Source organism: Crocodylus siamensis, chromosome 1 (genome assembly GCF_052110815.1).
Source record: "Crocodylus siamensis isolate JL-2025a chromosome 1, ASM5211081v1, whole genome shotgun sequence".
NCBI classification, from domain to species: domain Eukaryota; kingdom Metazoa; phylum Chordata; order Crocodylia; family Crocodylidae; genus Crocodylus; species Crocodylus siamensis.
The window spans coordinates 341847845-341869106 of NC_143395.1; the positions used below are offsets into that span (position 1 = coordinate 341847845).

General features: G+C 44.4%; 1 long non-coding RNA gene across 1 annotated transcript; it reads right to left on the reverse strand.

Moving 5' to 3' along the window:
* Positions 1-10298: 10298 nt before the first annotated feature.
* LOC149874905 (uncharacterized) lies at positions 10299-20572 on the reverse strand. Its single transcript, XR_016439980.1, has 3 exons — positions 20340-20572; positions 16369-17199; positions 10299-10494 (listed from the first exon to the last, which is right to left on the reverse strand). It is a non-coding gene; the product is annotated as an uncharacterized LOC149874905 (long non-coding RNA).
* Positions 20573-21262: the final 690 nt, after the last annotated feature.

The window sequence follows — 21262 nt, forward strand, 5'->3', positions numbered from 1 at the left end:
ATAGCTGTGGATAAGTTATTCAATTAGAACAGCATTATTGGCCAGCTACCTTGGAGAATTGGGTTGATGATGTTGTGATTATCCTGCTCTACATTCCTTCATGTTTCAGACAGGCTGCATTGCTTTGCAACTTCCTTAAGTGTTCACTCAGCTATACAGTAGGTGAGCATTTGAAATAGGGAATATTAGGGATGCCTGAAAGAAAATCAATTTTGAATGAACTTTCCTTGCTTAGCCACAGCCTAAATATTCTGAGTCATATTGTATTTTTGTGGACTCCAGTTGTACTAAGTGACAGAACTGGCAGCAGGGAGGAAAGAGAATTTCATTGTGTACATTTAACCTGTGGCACTGTGTGCCAGAATTCATACTGTAGGTTACAAAATAGAATAATACTCCTTCAAGTGTGACATTCTTATTAGAGATAGAGAAGCTTTAAAGGGCTATGATACAAGACTCAGGGTATGTTGAGAGAGGGCTTTAGAATCTCACCATCAAGTTTTTGATCTGACATAAGAGATTCTTTGTATTTTAAAATGAATATTTTAATTGAAAACGAAATAAAACTGACAAGAGTGGTTCTATTTATTTATTTTTAATTACAAAGAACCTCATCTTGTAGTTCCTTCATGGTCAGAGTTCCTACTGAAATCAAGGCTGTAAGCAAGGTTTGTTGTTTTGGACCCCAATCCTACCTATTCAATTTCATACCACAGAATGTATAGAAATTCAGTGAAAACAGCTTGGTCAGTTTAAAAAAAAAGATAGCTCTGTCTCATAACAGAATGGTTTAAAGTAAAATCAAGACTATTTGCTCCTTCATATGTTGCTGCACCATTTTAGTTGTCATGTGATTTGCAAAACAGGGAATAGATTCAGAGATTTTTTTTAACGTCAGAGAGACTTAGTAAATCATCTAGGTTGGCCTCTCATATAATGTATAGGATATAAAGTGTCACCTAGTTTTAAATAAATCTGGGGGTCTCTATCAAGTGAATCTGTAATGGCTTTTCCAACCAGAAAGTCTTCAGGTTTTGCGTTGGTTCTGCACTCAGAGCTGAAGTCAGATCTTCAAAACATCTCTATACCTCGGTTTCTGAACTATTTCAGAACACTTGACGCTAAATGGTACAGTGGTTCTTTTGAAAAGATGTGCAACTGTTTTGTAAATCTTATCCCAACCAATTTGTCTTGATAATCTGGACTATGTTTGCTTTGAGTTTTAGCTTAGCATCTGTCATCCCCATCCCCCACCTCTCCCAACCTACTTAGACCTGGCCAAATGACATAGCACTCGCAAGTACTAGATTTCGAGGCTTTCCACTGCTAATTAGTATCACTGGAAGTAATCATTACCTTTTGAGTCTGCCATTGTATCTCATGGATCCTCTTCAAGTGGACATAGGAGGTGGTATATCTGCTGTCTAGGAAATCCAACTTCTAAAAAGCAACAAGACCCCTATTCTAGTCAATGCAGAATACCACCCTGATATTTAGTGTCTTAGCTAGTCGGAAGTCCTTGCCCACTTGTATGACTGCAGAGCACCAACATAATAGGGCACAAATCCTGACTGAGACTTTGGATACTGCTGCAATGCAGATTATTATTAATGAAGAAGATGATGGTAATAATAACGAATAAATTAATCATTAATAATGGCAGTCTAGCTTGCCTTATTGAAAACTCCCAGGAAGGGGAAACATTAGTTTATAATCTCTTTTGTGGCTATATAATATATTGATTTTCTAAGCCATTCTGTTCTGTGGTTCTACTTTCTTGCCTGCAGAATATTACATGGAAATTAGTATTGTACTCATGGGATCTGCTAACTATTGCTTTTATGGAGTGCCATTTTCCTTTTCAGCTACCAATGGATAAATTAGAGCCAACAGAACCCATCTGTTCTCTCACTAATGAAGGCCTCATTCAGAGCTTCTAGACCTGCATGGCTGGAGATCTCTACCTGGCATGGCAATTTGGAGCTAGGAGAATGCTATATGATTATTTTTATAGCTTAATTGAGAATTATGTTAATCTTCTACATAATGAATCTTATAAGGTATTGTTTTCCTCTTTTTGAAACCCAAATGATTTATTTCCTAGAAAGGCACACTAGTTCCATATTCTTGATACCTAAGGAAATCGGTATTATAGTTCTTGCATAACTCACATGAAATGCTGGGCCTGTTTTGCCACTGACTTCAGTAGGGCCAAGATCTTACCCTTACCATATCTTAGTTCTTTACAGCTAGCAGTCTCCTTTTATCTTCTTTCCCTATCACTACCAGAGCATAGTGACAGTTCAGAATACATCAGCCATCCAATCTGCAGCTAAAGGAAATTAATGGCATGTTTACTGCTAAACACAATGCCTAGCAGTCAGCATGACTACCTGGGATTGTCAAGACCACCCTTATCTCTGTTTCAGGATCAGGCCTCAAAAATCCTGCCATACTGGGCACATCTACACATGCATTTGATCTGAAATCAGTTTAATTGTGAGTAAATACTCCTGGGAAGGCATCTACACATGCAAAGAAATGGGAGCAGATTTGCTGCTAATGCCTGCAAACTGCTCCTGCTTCCTGGGGCCCTGCAATGGGCCCCAGTCACCACTAGAGGGAGCTCTAGGCTCCCCCTGGCTGCCAGCCCAGGGGCTGGTAGGGATCACTGGGAGCACTGGCAGGGCTGGGACATTACACCTTATCCCCATGGGCTGCATGCTGCTGGGGCAGGGGTAATGTCCCCATGCCTGAGAAGCCAGGAGCTCCTGGCTCCAGCTCCCCAGTCAGGAGCAGGGAACTTGGAAAGAGCTTCAAGGGAGGGGCTCACTGATAGCTGCCCTACCAGCAGATTGGGGCAGGGGGCTGGGACCTACCCCACCCCTGCAACTCTTTCCGAGCCTGTGCCTCAATCACCCAATTGGGACATGGGGCTGGGGAGTCGGTGCTCCACTTAGCTCCACAACCACAGAGCTGGTGGGGGGAACAGGTTCCATAGCCCCTGTCAGCAGGGAACTCCACAGTCTGGAGCTCAGACTGGAAGATATGGGTCTCCCAGTGCTAGCTCCATGACCACAGAGCTGGTGCTGGGAGATAAGGGTCTCCCAGCCCTCTGCTCCCCGACTGCAATCTCAGAGGTGGGGGCTTAGAGCTCCCTGTTGCCAGGACAGGGGGACATAGTTGGAGCTCCCTGCTGCTGGAGCAGTTCCCGGGGGCAGGGAGCAATCTCCCACCCTCTGGTGGCTAGTGGACTGGGAGCAGATTTACTTCCAGTCAGGCATCTACACTAGCGCTACTGTGCCATTATTAATTGTGAGAAAATTTGTTACTTGCATTTTCAGGTAACAAATTTACTCATGATTAGTGAAAATTACCGTGCAGTAAGCATGTGTACATGTTAGACATACATGCTTACTGCTTAGTAAACTATGTTACATTGCAGTAAAGAATCTCATGTATATGTGTCCACTAAGTCCAGGCCTTTCCTAGACTGGGATCACTGGAAGTAGAATAAAGGGGACTGAACATAAAAGAATAAATGAGAATTACAGTTATGCTGCTGAAACTTGCCAGTTATTTTACATAACTAAATGTGGACATTAGATTGAATAACCCCATTAATTGGTGTATTCAGTGTATGCATTGCAAATACGAAGAAGTACTAGGATATATTTGTTCTGTGGTTTAAAATAAATAGTAGTATTGAGGATATGTATACTGATTAATCAATTTTACAGAAAGAAGCTAAGCAGGAAGGGAAGAAGGACATATTAAAAAGTTCTACAGTGAAACAATAGAAGGCAGACAGCTTTTACAATAGCATTTAGTGATTTTCTATACAAAACTCAGCGATCACAATTAAATTATCATGTTTCAAAACATCACCTTTAACCAATTCAGTTGTAAGTCACTGTTCTACATACTTACCATTACCTGAGTGGAGGATCTGTACTTTGAAAAGAACCAGTTAGTTAAGTACTGCAATTTATCCTGTGGTACTGCAGTTTCGAGTTTTGTGTGCTGAAATACGTCAAATGCCACCTTTTTAACCAACAGATATGTGGTCCATGGATATCCAAAACTGTAGCTCATCACTTCAGTGGCTAGAACAAGAGTTCTGACTCTATGTTACTTCTGTTCACCTGGAAGGGGAAGTAATATCACAATCCTACACTATGGTCAAGGTGAGCAAACTATGGGAATCATGGCAACTCTCCAGATGCCAGCAGCCTGCCAACGAGGATTGGAACCTTAAGGGATTGATGGGATACCTTATGGGATGGATGATTCATAATTAAATGTAATGGGAGTTTTATAGTGACTTGAATAGAACAGAGTTAAACCTTGGGAGGCTGGGAACTGAATTCTGTTCATCCACATACACCAGTAGTGCTCAACCTTTTGGCCCTGTGGGCAAAATGAATTGTGAAGAGTCAGTCCATGAGCCAGAAGTGGTGCACAGAGCTGCATGTGAGCTGCAGGGATCCTGGTTTTCTCTGATTTAAAAAAGTCCCCAGTTTTCAGTGAAAAAAAACTAACCCCAAATCTACATTTTTCCATGATTTACATGAAACATCACTAACATGTAAATACAGGCGACCCTTGCCATTCATGGGGAATATGTTCTTGTATCCCCCGCGAAAGGCAAAATCCACGAATAAAGCACTGCGTTCATGAACACAGTGCCCCCAGTGGCTGGTGGTGGGGCATGGCTCCGGTGGCAATGGTGGGAGCATGATGGTGGTGGCGGGACCCTGGCAGCAGCAAGCACAGAGCTCCCAAGGAGCTCCTATAAGTGTATAAAGTGTATTTAAAATGCAGATTCAGCATTTGAAAATATTTGAAACCGCAAATGCCAAACCTGTGAATAGCAAGGGTTTCCTGTATTTACATAGTGGTGTTTCATTTAAATCATGGAAAAATATGGTTTTGGCAGTTGGGTTTTTTAACTGAAAATTGGGGATTTTTTAAATCAGAGAAAACCAAGATCCTTCGTGATCTGCCAGGTCATCCCAACACCATGCATGGCCCAAACTCACACACTGGATCTGGCCTCATGTCCCTGAAAATACTGGCATGATCAGGCATGTAGAGCCATGTCATCTGACCTGTGGAGCTATCCACCAGGCCAGAAACTTGGTAGCAGGGGAACTACAAGTAATGTTGCTACCAAATAATATTCACATTATTTACATATGCAAATAACACTACACTCAAAATACAACATGCAGTGATATATGTTGATCACCTCTGACAAACATCATTTACATTAATTGGTAAATGGACCATTCTAGGCCCATTGCCTAGAAAGGTCCAGAGGGATGGAGCCCTCTGTTGGTTCAGAGGGGATCCAGTTTGTGTCAAATCCATGTGTATCATCTATAATTCAATCATTTACTTTTTTGATTTGATAATTATTCTAACTATGTAACAAAGGACCTAGGAATTGCAGGAAGAATTGGCATGAAGGCAAAGGAGATGAACTACAGTTGGGTAATGAAATTTGGACCCAAGTAAAAGGATAAATATTTTGATATAGAGATGGGGGCAAGTTCTCAAGAAGCAGGGATATTGACCAAGGATTTTGTCTTGCTCTGGGTTTTCCCCATCCTGGGATGATATTCTGTGTTGGGAGATTATCCAAAGGAAACCTCAGTACCAAAGTTGTGGTGACCAGGGAGTTGGATTACCCAGAGGGCTACCCATTCAGTGAAACTGGTAGTTATCACTAACCTGGTATGTTAACTGGGTTTGCTTAGATTTTGTTGCAGTATATACACTGAGTTGCCATGTTTTTCATCTGTGTTTTCCCTTTCCCTGGAGGAAGATTCCTTTAATTGATATTCCAAAGCAGACTTGAAAGTATGTTTGAGTAGTTTTGTGGATTTACTTCATGAAAGATTTGCCTTGCACCTTAAGCTCAGACTAAAACACATATATAAATAATTTTAAAGGAACTTTTAAAAATAAAGGACAAAACCTACTCATACAGGCCACTGCAGCCACTTAATAATGTGAGAGGCAATGCGGTAACTCCAAAGCCACCAAAACAATTCTCTGCAGAATATGCCAGGAAGCTAGATGTCCCCACTGGACAATATTTTTGACAGTCTGGCATTTGGGCTGTGTGTTTATTATTCTAACAGGAGCTGGCAAAAGGGTATGAAGTGCAAAGTAAATGGTACTTTGCCAAACTCTTTGTTCTTATTTAATTGTTTAAAAACCATATTTTAGACTGTTCCCTCTGTATAACTGTTATGCTTGGAAAGAGTCCAAAGCCTTCTGATGTTAGTAGAGAACAAGGATTTTTTTTTTAAATTCTCAAAGGCAGATGTGTACAATAATGGATATTTGTGTTTGTTTCATTTTTTGTACATGTTTTCCCTTAGGGCAAGTACTGTATCTGGAAGCACATGTTAATTTAACCCTTGAGTAGAGCTACATCCAACTGTTTTGCCCCTCTGGGAAACTTGGTTGTGGTAGCAAGTGAACAGACCTTCAAAGCATGAGTTTTCTGCAGCTTGTATCGTACATTCATTTATATTGTGAGCCTGAATGTACACATAATCTGACAGCCAGGAGCAAACCTTAAAATACAGTGTATAAAAAATCTTGCTGCCATGTAAGTGGGATAGGCGAGTCTTTTTAGAAAGCTTGGTGTTGACATTGCTGCTGAAAGGTAAAAGCATCTTGTCACCCATGTCAGTGCTATTCAGTTGTTCGGGTTTTTTTTTAAATTTGTTTTTCAAAAGGAAACTAAGACAGTGAGAAAGGGGGAAAGAACAGAGAGAATCCCCGAACAACACTTGGAATTTCAATTGGTTTTCTAAGAAATATTTAAGAGGTTAGACATAAAAGAATAACAAAAGATCATCAAAACACTTTAAGAGCCTGAATTTCACAAGCATGTCTAGTTAGTTTGGAGTAACAATGCTAACATGGAGTTAACGACCTACTTTTCACGTACAATCTAGACGTCAATGGTAAAATGGTAACAGTTCTGAACACTAGTTGTACCTGTAGTTGGAGGTGGCTTAGGGGCACAGTACAGACATTACACTTTTACCAGTATAAGTGATGAGACAAATCTATACCCATAACAGGCAAGAAGTCCAACACACATAGACTGGTTTAAAAATGGTGGAACCCGGTTTAGGATTTTCCCCATTCCCACCCCAAAGGGCATAGGTATGTTCTGTTCGCTACTGATCTAAACTATGCTGCTTACAGAACACTGCATAACTTAGATCAGTTCTGCCTGGGGCGTTTTGAATGTCAGTACCTAGCCTTAAAGATCACGCTCCTCAAGTTTGAGCGTTAGGCCCCCTCTACACTTTACAGGTATTGCACGGTTAACTGGTTTATGGCTGAATTACCTTGAAAGCAACTACACATGCAAAGTACCTATCATGCCATAAAAAGCTGCAGCCAGCTATGAAGTTAGACCCTGAACTTGTTTAATTTTATAGTTGGTTGTTACTGAGCTCTAATTTGCATGTGCATCAGGGTCTCCCCTGTGTCTGGGAGCCCCGCCAGTCAACAGGGCTCCTAGTAGCAGGGATGCACCGTGCCTGGCCAGGGCTGGGAGTCCTGCATCCGAGGGAAGACTCAGGCCCAGCAGCTGCCGATTCTCAGTCCCAGCAGCACAGGGACCCAGAGTCCCACAGCTGCCAGGACCCAGTTGGGGCCTGGCAACCCCAGAGCACAGCTGCAATCTTCTAACCCTGGAGATGTGTGGAGCCCCTGGGGTTGAGAGATCGGGGTGGCTGTGGTCTCCCACCCCTAGAGGCTTCACACTGCTGGGCTGGGAGATCACAGCAGCTGCATCTGCCAGCCTTGTGGGGTGGGGGTGGGGGACGGGGACGATGACACATCTCTATAGCTGAGAGCCCCTCAACTGAGGAGGCTGCTAGCAGCAGGAGCTTGTATCTTGCTGGTACAAGGGGAAGCCCAGGGTCAGACTCCCCCTGGCACTAGCAACAAGGCACAATGGAATCTAATACACAATCCCACAATCATGCCCCCAGCCATGCACATGACATGATTATATGGCTCATGCATTTGATCCATTTGTTCCTTTACCTGTACATGTAGAAGGGCCTTAGAAATAAGGACAGTGAAGGAAGGTGACAACTTTCTGGAAGATACTTTTTACTATTATTGTTGTTTGTGTAATATTGCTAGCATATTGGGTTCCCTACAAATGAACAGGAAAGCAAGACCTTGACCCCAGAGTTCTTGCAAACAAAAGAGTCAATGAGAGAACTCTTATTAATTTCACTAGAACCCAAATTTCATCCGTATGAAAAGACCAGTCTTCTGCTTCATCACTGTTTGGAAAGTCAAACTTGTACTTTGTGTAGTCTCCTCACTGAAATTAATAGACTTGAAGTTCCTAAATGGAAAATCCTATCGTTTTATCCTTATTACATGGGTTTTCCTATGCAGAGGGACATCTAGATTTTCCTTATTTTAAGGACTTTAAGGTCAGTCAAGAGTTGATAGTTTAAGAAAGAAAATATTTTCAGACAATCATGGTAAAAAAAAATTACACATTTTAGGAACTCCTTCCCTAGAATTTGCATAGTTTAAAACAATTCAGTTTTTTGCTGCATGTTAGACAAGTCATAAACTGATGTCCTTGAGCTGTGATGTCTGTGACTTTTTCTTTTTTTAATCTGAAAGATTAGCCAAAACTTTTGCTACTGTGGGGTGTATTTTCACTGGGAGGGAAATGAGAATGGTGGTCTCAGGCTTCTCTAAGGCAATCCTGTTTGTAAATATAAAAAGGTTCTTTGAATACAGAAAGAATCAAACAGCAGGGGAGAGCTTATTTGTTCATGGTTCTAAGCCTCTTGGTCAGCATTTAACACACTTAGCTTCTTCTTTTTTCATCAGTTTATCAATCTCGTTATTTTTGATGCTTCTTTACTGCTTTTATTGTTTCTTTCTGTGGGTCTGCCCTGCCCCCACCCCTGTTGCTTTCATGCACCTCTCTACTCAAGCAAAGGCACCTCAATGAAATGTCTCTACCCACAGGGCAGTCTCATATGTGTCTGTATTTTGGTTGGAAGCCCCTATTGTTTTAGCTTCCCCTTTCCATAAATAGGCCCTTAATGCCGATCTTCAGTAAATGGTTCTGTTTATACCTCCCCAATTTCAATAAAGTTTAACTCTATCCATCACAGTGGGAACAGCTACAAGAGAGATTTACTGTGCAGTTGCCTAATTAGCTTGGCGGTAAAGATCTCAGCATCTATACATGCGGCCCTATTAGGCCACAGAAAACTAATAAACTATGTAGCAGGCTAGTACTTGTATTTACAAGTACTAACCTGCTGTGGAGTTTTTTTTGTGTGCAGCAACACACATGTAGTTGTTGACTCAGGTGGCTGGGACATGAGGGCGCTTCAGTGTAGGGGCTGCCTGGTGGCTAGTCCCACACTGGAGCACCCTTGTGCTCCATCCAGCCCCTCTGCAGCACATTGAGCCATGTTAGATCAGACCTGGGCTGGCAGACTGACCCCCACCAGACCCTCTGCCAGCTGGGGCTGCTCTGACCCAGTTCAAGACGTGGTGGTCTTCGGGGCATATTCAAACAGCATGCCTGGAGCAATAAACTCCCGTGCGATACGCACCAGATTTTATAGCTGCATATTAATAGCACATGTAGATTCACCCAGTACTTTTGTAGCAGAGTAGCACCTTTAATCTCAGCTCTAATTGCACGTGCTTACAGCTGTGGTAGGTTTCTGCTAAGCTGGAAGAGTCTTTAGTAGGGGGTGCACACACCTTGTGTTTGAACACAGTCACTGTTCTTCTTGGGCTGCTTTTTACTTGTATTTGAGGTAACAGCTAAGGTCTGGAAAAAATGTTAACAGACTACGCCTACCATTCTGTCTCGGGGTATCTCCATGTGCAAAACCCTTGTGTACCTGTGCTTGCTGCCCTAATGTGTTGCTAAATTGCTTACCTTTCTGATATTTCAACTGGGCAGTTCTGTTTTGGATAAACTTGTTTAATGCCTGTATAAAAGGGTTAATATTGGACTTGGAAGGTTTTTCATTCTTCAACAGGAGTAAAGGAAGTACGTACACAGCATGCCCCTGGGTTCTGCATTAAAGTCTGTCTGGGAGGACAGAAAATAAGACAGTACTAAATTGATTTACTGAGCAAAGGCTATCTTTGGAAGCAGAAGGGCTCGAAACTTTATTCTTTAAGATGAAAGATTATCAAGCTGCTGAGAAACACAGTGAATGCCACAAGACAAGATTTTGAAAGATATGATGCTACTTCTGCTGTGATGTCGGTAGATGCTTTATGTGGGCTGCACTTGAAAGTATCATAATTGCCTTCACAGGAGAATGTCCTCCTGTTATATCTTAGCTGGAGTCCTTGGTTCAAGTTTCAGGAGGTCATCTAAGCCTTTCTGCTCTAATGTGATGATCCGGAAATGAAAAAAAACCCAAAACTTGTTAGAATAATCCAAGCCTGAAAAAGGAGAAAAAAAAGAAAGAAAACATGTTTTAAGGGTTAGATTCTGTTAGCCTTCCTCACACTAATCAGTATTATACCTTAACTTAGCAAACAGTCCTGATGAAATTAATGGGGCGATTAATGAGGAAGGTACTCCTGAACAGAAGTAAAGATAACAGAAGTCAGCACCCAAATTATGTTCCCAAAGGCTTAAAATAACAGAGCAAAGAAAGTTTGTATCTTCCCTCTGTGCCTTTGTATAAGCTCATTCCTGAAAACTGTAGTTCAGCTCTCTGCATGTAAAATGTCTGCTATCTCCCCAAGACCTTCTGAACAGTTTCATTATCACAGCAGTGCCAGCTGATCTCTTAGACCCCTCCTTACAAAAAAACTGCAGAATCTAGTCAGAGGATCCCTTTGTCTCTTTTATATTATGCAAGCCAGACGTTGATCTCAATTATACCTCTGTCATCCAAAGTAACTACGCTAAACTCCTCAGAGATTAAAATCTTGCCAATGTGTTTTTAGGGCCGCCACTAGGAATCTACTAACCAATTACTCTTTCTAAGTTAAAAGTAGAGATATTTAATTCAGAAAATGCTACTGTAGCTGCATTGATAGGCTAGGTATAGACAGTCAAAAAACCCGAGGCTGAATTGATTCAGTCTTTTCAGGTTAGTCTAAACTACGCAGATTGAACCGATTAGCAAATGAACATGCATTCACTTTTGATTCAGGAAATGCAGCCACATGCCTGCAGTGGTTCAAGCCAGAAGCTGGGGGGCACTAGGGCATGACTGCCAGGCACTGCCAAAGGGCAGGGAAGAGAGAAAGCCCTCCAAGGCTCTCACCCCTCCCTGCTGGAGCACGGGGCTGTGTTCAGGCACACCCAGGGGCTAGCACACTGGAGGGTGGGCGTTTAAATCCCCTTCCTGGCCCACAGGGGTCTCCAGTCTGGGTCTGCCTGGGTGGCGGCATAGTGCCTGCCAGGCTTCACCCCCCACCCACTCGAGGGAGAGGGGGGGCAGCCGCTGAGGAGGAGAAGTGGGGAAAAAGATAGTAGCATTGAATTCATAAAAGCTTGAACAATAACAGTCCTTTCTCTGAAGCAAGCTTGAATTGAATGCAACACTGTGCAACCTCAAGCACATGACAGAAAAACAAAACCTTTGCCTAAGCTAAGATACAGCCCAGCAAACCACAGTAAGAGCTCACACAGCTGAGTCTAACTTAAATATAATGTAACAAACCAAAAAGACAAGAGAAAGCCTTGCATTTAGTCTTAAGTAATCCTGAGGGCACAGTGTCTCCTTACAGCCAGGTATTCAGAAAGATGTTGCTTAGGTATTCCAGTCCCCCCATCGTTTACAGATGCTGCTGTATAATGTAAATGTAGTTCTTTGCATTCTTTGGTCATACCAGTTGAAGCTGTCTGTGACCCTCTCCTGTTCCCTGAGCTCCGTCTCCAGCAAATACATGGGATGATTGTAACAGGTCTTTGCCAACACCTCCTACCTCTCAGTCTGGTCCTGCAGGGCTTGACTCTGTGCTCACAGATGGCAGGGGACCAGCCCAGTTCCCCAGCCTCTTCCCCTCCCCCATAGACTGGGGGAGCTGAGGATCACACCCCGCCTTCCTCTCCCCCTCCCCCTCCTTTTATCAACTGTTGCCTTAGTCTCTGCCAGAGGTGGAGGGGATGGAGTCGTCTCCTTAAGAAGTCTCTGGATAGCAAAACACATTCAGCTAGGTAGGTGGATTAATAATTGAGAAACAATCAAAGTTGTTAGCCTTATACTGCAGTTTTGATGGCTCTTGGATTAACATTTTAACAAAGTGTTCGTTAGATTTGCTGTGCAGGCAGTGGTTTGACATGCAGTTGTTAAAGAACTGGCAGGGGTGAAATAAACCCCCTCCCCATCCCCTTCACCATGACAGCTGGTATCTGGCCATGCCCCCACCCCTGCCACTGGATCCTGGCTGGGGCCCTGGAGGCAGGGGGGAGGGAAGGAAGAAGTAAGCCCCTTCCCTGTCCCCTTCACCCTAAGGGACCATGCTGGGGCAGCATCTGGCCCCACCACACCATGATGCTAGAGAGCACAGGGGCTAGAGAGCACAGGGGCAGAGCTAGCCATGTTCTCTGGAGCAGACAGCACAGCCCAGCCTAGGGGACTCTGCTTTAGTTTAAACCAGGAAGGGGTCTGGGACAGAAGTTCTGTAAAACTGGTTTGACCCAAATCAGTTAAGTCTGATACTACATTGAACCAGGTTTATCTTAAACCAGTTTCAGCCATTTTGAAACTGGTTTATGTGCCACTGAACTTCTGTTCTGTTACAGGTTTAAACCAGTTTCTGATCACATAAACTGGTTTATGTGCAATTTCTGTCCCTAGCCCTGGAGAAGAAGAATATATTGTGCAACTCCTATTACAAACATTATTTGGAAACATAATTTAGGAGGAAATTTTCATGAATACTTATTATTCAAACACTTGACTGCGATGGCTTAGGCAGGGATAATCCTGCCTTGAGCAAGGGGGCTGGAATACATGACCTCATGAGGTTTCCTCCAGCCCTAGTTCCCTATGAACCCTAAGAGAGACACAAAACACCAAGAAATGATTTGGAGCTCAATATGTTTATCTCAGTAACATGTAGCAGCTTTAACTGTTTTAGAAATTATGACATGAAATCATCAACTCATTTGTTTTGCTTTAATTTATCTTCTGGTCTTCAATTAAGAGACTGTCACCATGATAACTGATGACACATTTATTGTAGTAGATTTGGTGATGTGTTTCACCACTCTAGGAACCCAAATAAAAGGAGGTATGTTAGTATTAAGGAAACATACATCTTGAAATATAACCTAGAGGGATTTTCCCCCATTAAAGGGTATAAAAGAATGTAGGTTCTGATCATCTTGGAGTACTTTAGTTGGATATGAATAACGGTTTCCATGAGAGTGGGTCTTGTTTCAGCTCCACAAATGGTGATTTGAACTATGAAAAATGTTAATTGGGATGTGTACCATTTATTTGCTACACTCTTACAGTGCCAAAGCACAACAGAGCCTCAAGGCTACTAAACAAAAATGATTAATAATAGTAATAAGACAAACACTAAGTACTTGATTTTCATTTAAATAGAAATGGGCATAGCTGCATTGATACAGAAGCTTTGGTGTCCCCAGAGTTTATAGCTAAACTAAGGCTGAAAAACACAAAGGATTTTTTAGAAATAGCGAGGCTTGAGGATGCTTTGTATGACTTCATAGCCAATTGTTAAGGGGTAAACTTGGAGTTTTTACTTAGGTGAGCATTTGCCTTGTTGCAGCTTCCTCATTATGATACACATCATGGTGCTCAGATGACTGGTAGACTGGCATTAGATCCATAGGTTCTCCAGGATGTTTTTTTGTTTGTTTGTTAAATATTTTTTGTTTTTATATGGTGATGCTTCCCAGTTCTTAATGTCAAAAGTAAATTCTTTGGTGATTTGACTTAAATCAAACCCCACAATCAAAAAAGCTGCAAATTCAGAACCAACAAGTTTTCTCAAGCACTCTTGCATTCTATATGTGTTCAATTTTTTTCCTTAAGGTCATTAACAAAGTTTATACAACTTTTACTAAATGTAGAGATTACTTTATGATGTGACATAGTATTGGAATTAGTAAACTAGTAACAGATTTTGGTAATTTGCATTTTTTGTTGCTAAAACTTTGAACACAGTTATCCACAGCCTGTTGATGAGAAGGGAAGAAATGAAGCAATTTACAAGTGCTTCTTCAGCTGTTCACTGGGCACATCTACAGAAGAGGCTGTTAGCACAGTGACAAGCTACAATGCTGTAGCTCATTGCTGTGGTGATATACCATCGACCAGCATGAACTGTGATGCTGACACTACTGTGCAGTAGCAACAAGCTGGGTTGGAAATGACCCAGCAATGGGTAGGGTCGGAAATAGCCCATTCACCACTGGGATTGCACAGTAACAGCAGTTACTGCACAATCATTTTAGTACTTGCTTTAGCAACTACTAAATGACTGCACAGTAGCAACTGCACAGTTGAACACATGTAGACACACCCACTGTCTCCTTTTATCATTTGTGAATCTGTTTCAAGGCATCATGGAAGCCAGACAATCATCTTGCTGGGCTTACACAACTACAATATGTTGTATGTGCTGACTAAGCAACCCTCAGGTACATGGTTAGGGTTGGGGAAATTGTGTGTATTGTTTTTAGTATTTGCCACAGGGAAAGTATGCGTGGGTTTAATTTATACCAGATGGGCCACAGCTCTTAATTTTTGCAGAGAAGTATATAGAAACACTCTGAGAATAAATACAATATCCCATAGTTCGCTGCTAGCATAAAATTTGTGAAAATGGAAACCATTTAGCATGGTTAGGAATAACATGAATGAACATGCAATGGATATTCAGTACTTTGTTTGATGTAAATTATTTTAGTCTGGTGCTTAAATACAGATTTAATATAATAATTAAATTTCCTTTGGTTTGTTACTTGTTAAAAAGTAAATTTTTGTATGAAAGAGCCAGACTTTCAGGACTATCAATGACAGACTTTGGTTTATCCACAGAACAAGCAGACTGTTACAGTATGGGTCATGACAACGCAAGATTCTTTACAGGCTGCTTTTGGCATGTGCCAGACCTTTTTGGGAAAAGCAATTTTTAACAATAAGAGTATTTCCAACCAGAAATCTAGCTAGTTAGTGTCACTTCTGGTAGGGCTCTGTGGGTTGTAGACTAGGAACTGGATGGACACCACTAACTTTCATAAGCCATGGAGCTAAGATCAGGTGGTCATCGTTTTTTACTTCAAGGTCCAAAGCAAACTTCTGTTCTGACAATGTACTGAAGCACATTATTATATTAATGTTAAGCATGGGATTAATGCTAGTGATGGGTTTATGTGTGTGCTTAAAGTGATTTAACAAATCTGGGCTATAGTTTCAACCCATCTAGGCATGTCTGTACATGTATTTGATGAGGCACCAGTTTACTCATGAATGAATTACTCATGAGTAAATAGTGCCAGGCAAGCATCTATGCATTCAAGGAAGTGGGAGCAGATTTGCTAGCAGCCTTTTTCAAAAGGCAGCCCTGCTTGCTGCTCTCTGGCCAGCCACTTCCCTGGCCAGGAGCAGCATGCCCAGCAGATGGCAGTGCTCTCCTCACCATTTCTGCCTCCCCATGATATGGATGCTTCAGCCACTGCCACTGGCAGTGATGACCAGCACCACAGGTTTGTCCTGGCCACTCTGCTGGTCCTGCTGGCTGTATGTGATGACCGCTCCCTGGCACATGACTATCTCACTCCTCCTAGCTCCCTCATGCACAATGGCTACCTGCCCGCCTATGTGCACTGCATCAGGGCCACTGCCACGCACCTTTCACCTCCACCCCATCTGCCTGGCCAGACCCCAACAGGGATACTGAAGACAGGCTCCAGGATGCCACCACCAAGGCCACCATTGCCCTTCTGGACCTCCATCCCTGCCACCTCTAGGCAGCACATCATCCAGCACACTTGGGATATTGAGCAGTGGCTAGAGGCCTTCTGCATGACCCAGGCCACTTTCAGGGACCCCCTGAAGCAGTTCTGACTCCACCTGGAGCAGCAGCACACTGGCATGTGGCCACCCCTCCTTATGGACACCCAGCTGGCCCTCACCCTGCTGAACCTGGCTATGCCTGCCAGCCTATGGTACCTCAGTCACATGTTTGGTGTGGGCAAGGCCACCACTAGGGAGGCTGTCCTGGAGGTGTGTGGCACCCTCCAGAATGTGCTGGGGGACACTATGCTCTACATGAAGAACACCCAAGTGATGGTGATAGGGTTTCCTGCCCTGAGCTTACCTCAGTGTCTCTGGCTGCCCACCAACAGGTCCAGATGCTGCAGCAAATGTGATGGACAGGGGCTTGACCAGGTGGCTTCCCCTCCAGAAGCCAGTGTCCAAGGCCAGCAGGGCTGGCATGGATCCTTGCCCCACTGCAGACAGTTCCAGCTCTGCACTCACATGGAAGCAGGGCAAGTGATGGGGCTGGGCCCAGGTGAGGAAGGCTTTGTGGGTGGTGCCAGACCCAGGATGAGGGCTAGGCCAGAAGGCAGTGCAAGACCTCTTCCCAGGCCCAGGTGGAGGCCTGCTGTTAAGTAGCAGGGGACTGCCAGGGGACAGGTGGGGTAGGATCGGGGCTGGGTAGCACAAAGGTGACCATCAGGGCCAGAACAGTGTCCAGCACCCAGTGGTTCTCCATGGTCTTCACTGCCTAGGCCAGGATGGTGTCTGTTTTCACGGAGCCTCCACCCATTCATGCTCCAGGGTCAGGAGCTGCACCCAGAATTCCTGGTCTACCCGGTCCCATGCTTCCTCGCACTGGGCCTCCTCATGCCCCCTCCTCCTTGTGACCTCCTTGTGGGTGATGTCCTGAGCCCACTACCTGTCCTGGTGGGCCATGTCCTCTGGCCACCATCTGTCCTGGTGGGCCATGTCCTCCACCTGCCATGTCCCAGCATCCCCCAGCTGGTCCTCTGATGCCATGACCAGGTGGTCCAGGAGGAGGATCCTGTCAGGGTCCTCCTCTGACGGATTCAGCACATCTGTAGGGCTCCAGCTGTGGGCAGGAGCAACCCTGAGGCCTCATCCCACCTGCCAAGAGTGACCTCTTCTGTGAGTGCAGCTGCAGGTCCTGTAGAGCCATGAGACAGAAGTTTGTGAGAGTTTGCAACATTTCAGAGATAAGATACTTTGTACAGGCGTTCTGTGGTGCCTGGCTTCAGATTGGGGGTCAGGCATGCACAGGTGATCAGAGACCATGCTAGCCAGGCAGCCATCTGCTGAGGCCCCTCTCCCTGCTTACTTCCTTGGGTCCAGCGGGCCACTGGGTGCTGGTTGTAGGCAGCCTGCCTCCCCTACCCCATTCCCACCAGTGCAGGACAGGCCTGGCTCCTAACAGCACTTGCGGCTATGGATTGAGATCCCACACCCTGCCCCCTCTGGCAGGCCAACCACCCTGCTGCACTGCCACATAGCCCACAGTGCCCAGGATCAGGGTGTGCAGGGCTCCCAGATGACTGGGAAGAGGACCTGCCTACACCCCTGCTGTCTCCACAGGAGGCCTCTCTGAGGATGCACCCCAGGGCCAATCTCTCTCCTCCCTGCACCGCTGCTCTGCCCAGAGCATGTCCCTTCTGTGTATGCCCCAGGCAGTGCACAAGCAGCTGCTTCCATGGACCAAAGGCTGCCTGCTGCACTAGGCCTTACAGCTGCTGATGGCCATGGTGCCCGATGTATACCTGTGCACCTGGTATGGGACACTGAGCTATGATGGAACAGGGGGAAAGCCCAGGCTGCTCTGCAACCTCTGCTTCCACCTGGAGGGCTACTTGTGACTGTACTACATGTCCCTGCCCCTCACAGCTGAGAAGGACATCACTGCATGTGAGAGACCTGTACCTACCTAACTGTGGGGGCATGGGCTGCTCAATAAAGTTTGGCACAGTCTCCTGTCTCCCTGCATGTTGTGGGGGTGGGGTGGAAACCTGGGGGCAGGGGTAGGGAGGACCCTGGGTTTACCATATGGCTAGGGCTGTCATGACTGGTGGCTCTGAGCAGTCATGGCTGTCGACAATAGAGTGCAGCTTCAGGCAGTGTCCTTGGATGGTGGGGCACAGTGGCTGAGTGACTGGTGGGGCTTTGACCCTGGCTCCCCAAGCTTCTGGTGGAGGGTACAGCCAAGGAGCTTAGTGGGACAGGCTGCTGGATGCCCAAGGGACCATCTCCCAGTGATGGGGGTGCCAGGCTGGGGTGGGGGCTCAGACAGACCACCTGTGCTGCTATAGACAGCATTATTGTGGCCCTGGTCCCAGGGTGCAAGTATGTCCATCAATTGCCACATAAAGGGCATGGACTTATAGGGACTCCCAAGCTGATGATTGTGGTGTAATGGAAACCCACTGTGCCAGCAAGGCCTTGACCTTTATGTGGCACTTCCATGCTGACCAGTCATGCCTGTGCTCCTGACATGGGCATTCAAGTGCCAACCCCACTGGAAGTGGTGCTGTATCCCTGCACCTCTGCCTTGCCCCATAGTGCCAAAAGGTCACCAGTCTCCTCCATGGACCAGTTAGGGCCCCAAGTGGTGGGCACGGGTGTGGGCATGGTCACGGATGTGAAGGACACCATTGTAGGTCCTGTGTCAACTCTTTGGGCCCCCTGTGCAGCTGTTCCTGTGCTGCTGGGCCTGGATAGCTGCCTGCACCACCCTGCACAAGAACCCAGAATGGGACTGGCAGCTGTGCAGCAGAAGCAATGCCCCATAGCACCTGCAAGCTCAGGCTGCTGGATGTGGTCTATAGGTAGGTAGAGCTGGCCTTAGCATCCAGAAGCTGCCTGCAGCTGGGCCTGGCAGCTGGCAGGTCTGGCTGGAGCCTGCAGCAGCCTGCAGGCCTAGATGAAGCCTTGGGACTGGTAGCCACGTGGCAGTGCAGTGCCAGGCAATGGTGTTGGGGTGCAGGCAGACTAGGGCAGCTGACCTGTGGCTGGCCAGGGGGAACACAGGGGCCTGGAGTGCCCTCAGACTCCCTGCTGGTGTGCCCCAGGGCTCTGAGTGCCTGGAGACTTTTGAAAGCCTGAAGCAGGGGCTGCCATAAAGGCAGCCCAGCCCTGGGGCAGCAGAGGCTTCCAGCCTCGAGTCCTGGGGCTAGTCAGGCCAGCTCCCTAGTAGCAGGGCTGACATGAGAGCTAACTTGCTACTGGGTCATGTCTACACGTGTGTTACTGCGCAGTAACTAACTGCAAGTAAATCTGCTACTTGCAATTGCAGGTAGCAAATTTACTCATGATTACACATTTTTTACTGTGCAGTAAGCATGTGTATGTTTAGATATGTGTACTTAATGTGCAGTAAACTACACTACTGCACACTTAAGCATCTCACGAAGACATGCCTTCAATTTACAAACAATGGGTTACACACTCACTATCTGATATTCATAACTGCTTTTCCCAAGACAGCTCTAGTGTATTAGTTTTTGACAAAAGGAAGATAAATACATTTTTATAAGAAAAACAGAATTAGCGTGTGAGTTTTGATCAAGGCTTTAATTTAAAAATAAAGGAAAAAATGGGATACAATTTTTTCCAGTTTCATCCCATTAAGAATTAGAATAAATCCTTTTTCTTTTCTTTTTTTCTAAAATAAACTGTTTCTCTCCAGATTTGTAAAATATAAGCAGTTTTATAAGACAAACTACAATTTTGTTTGTACTACTGTTGGAGGAAAGTACTAAATTAGCCATGACATTACATATTTGTGCTTGTCAACTTAACTAAGTAGGGAATCATAAAAATTGTTCTGATAAAGCTTTTGTCAGCTCAGTTTTTTTGGCCTAAGCTAGGGCTAAAAGAAAATTGAGTTCTGATGGACCAAACCCAAGAAAAATACTTTGTATATTATTTTTCCTGCTAGATATTTAATAATGCATCTTTCTTCATAATTATTTTTAGAATGACATGGTATACTCGATGTAAAAATTACATTATGCAGCATTCAAGTTGATATTTTAGACTCACAGAAGTCAGGAAATCTATATTTAATATTCCCATATCACCTGAAACACATTGGAGATATGTTTCCAAACACTGAAGTTATTAGTATTTTATTATTTCTTTCAATATGTTCAAAATTAAAAGATCTATCAATTGCTCTAGGCACCCTTGACTTCATCTAAACATAATGATTAGCACAACTTTAATGTTATAATTCCAACATTTCCACATGACCCTAAGTCAGTAACAGCCAGGCAATAACAGCTGAAACAATCTTACCTTCTCCCAGCACCAACCATATTCATGATTCTCTCCCGTCTCCAGAACTCAGGGGAAATTGATGGGTTTTGCAACATGCCCTAAAGGTTAATGAATTCAGGCAATTTTTGGCTGTTGGGGGAGAGGGAGGGAAGAATCAGTGAGCAAATTCCAGAGCTGAAGAGTCTTTAGGGAGAACCCTCAGTTAGTAGCCACTTTTCTTTGATACTGAAGGAATTTCAGCTCAAGCTGCTCTGCTGACTGTAGCTCTGGCCGTATGGCATTGCTTAAAACAATATGCAATTCCACTTTTCTGGAAAGTGATTAAGTTGCTGTTTTTATAAAAACTTTAACTGTGTTTCCCAACTTTATAGACCCTAACAGCTCAATTATAAAGTTGCAAAACCAGGTTTGTATTCAATTTCTTTGTTCATTTACTTATAAAGAGGAGAGGGGAGGTGAACTTTTTTACACATTGAAATCATTAACAGAACCTACAGTAGGTTGTACACAAATAGGAAGCATCAAATTACTCAGACTCAGGCCCTGTAACATGATATGTATAGTTGGGTCCTCATACTTCATGTGCAGTTCTGAGTGACTTCAGCAAAAGTCAAGGAGTCCATCTTTGCATCACCTTGAGAGCGCATCTACATGACACACTTTACTGCTCAGTAGAGCAGTTTACTGTGCAGTAAGTGTGTGTGACTACACGTGCACATGCTTACTGTGCAGGAAACTGCTCTACTCATGAGTAAATTTACTAACTGCAAATGCAAGTAGCAAATTTAACTGCAAGTAGTTCGTGCACAGTTACACATGTAGATGCTGTGTATATGCTGACCGGGAGCAAATTTCCTCCTGGTCAGCCCTGCCACTAGGGGACCAGCCTCAGTTCTGCCCCAGGGCCCCATGGCCCCACGGCCCCAAGGCTGGGAGGCCTG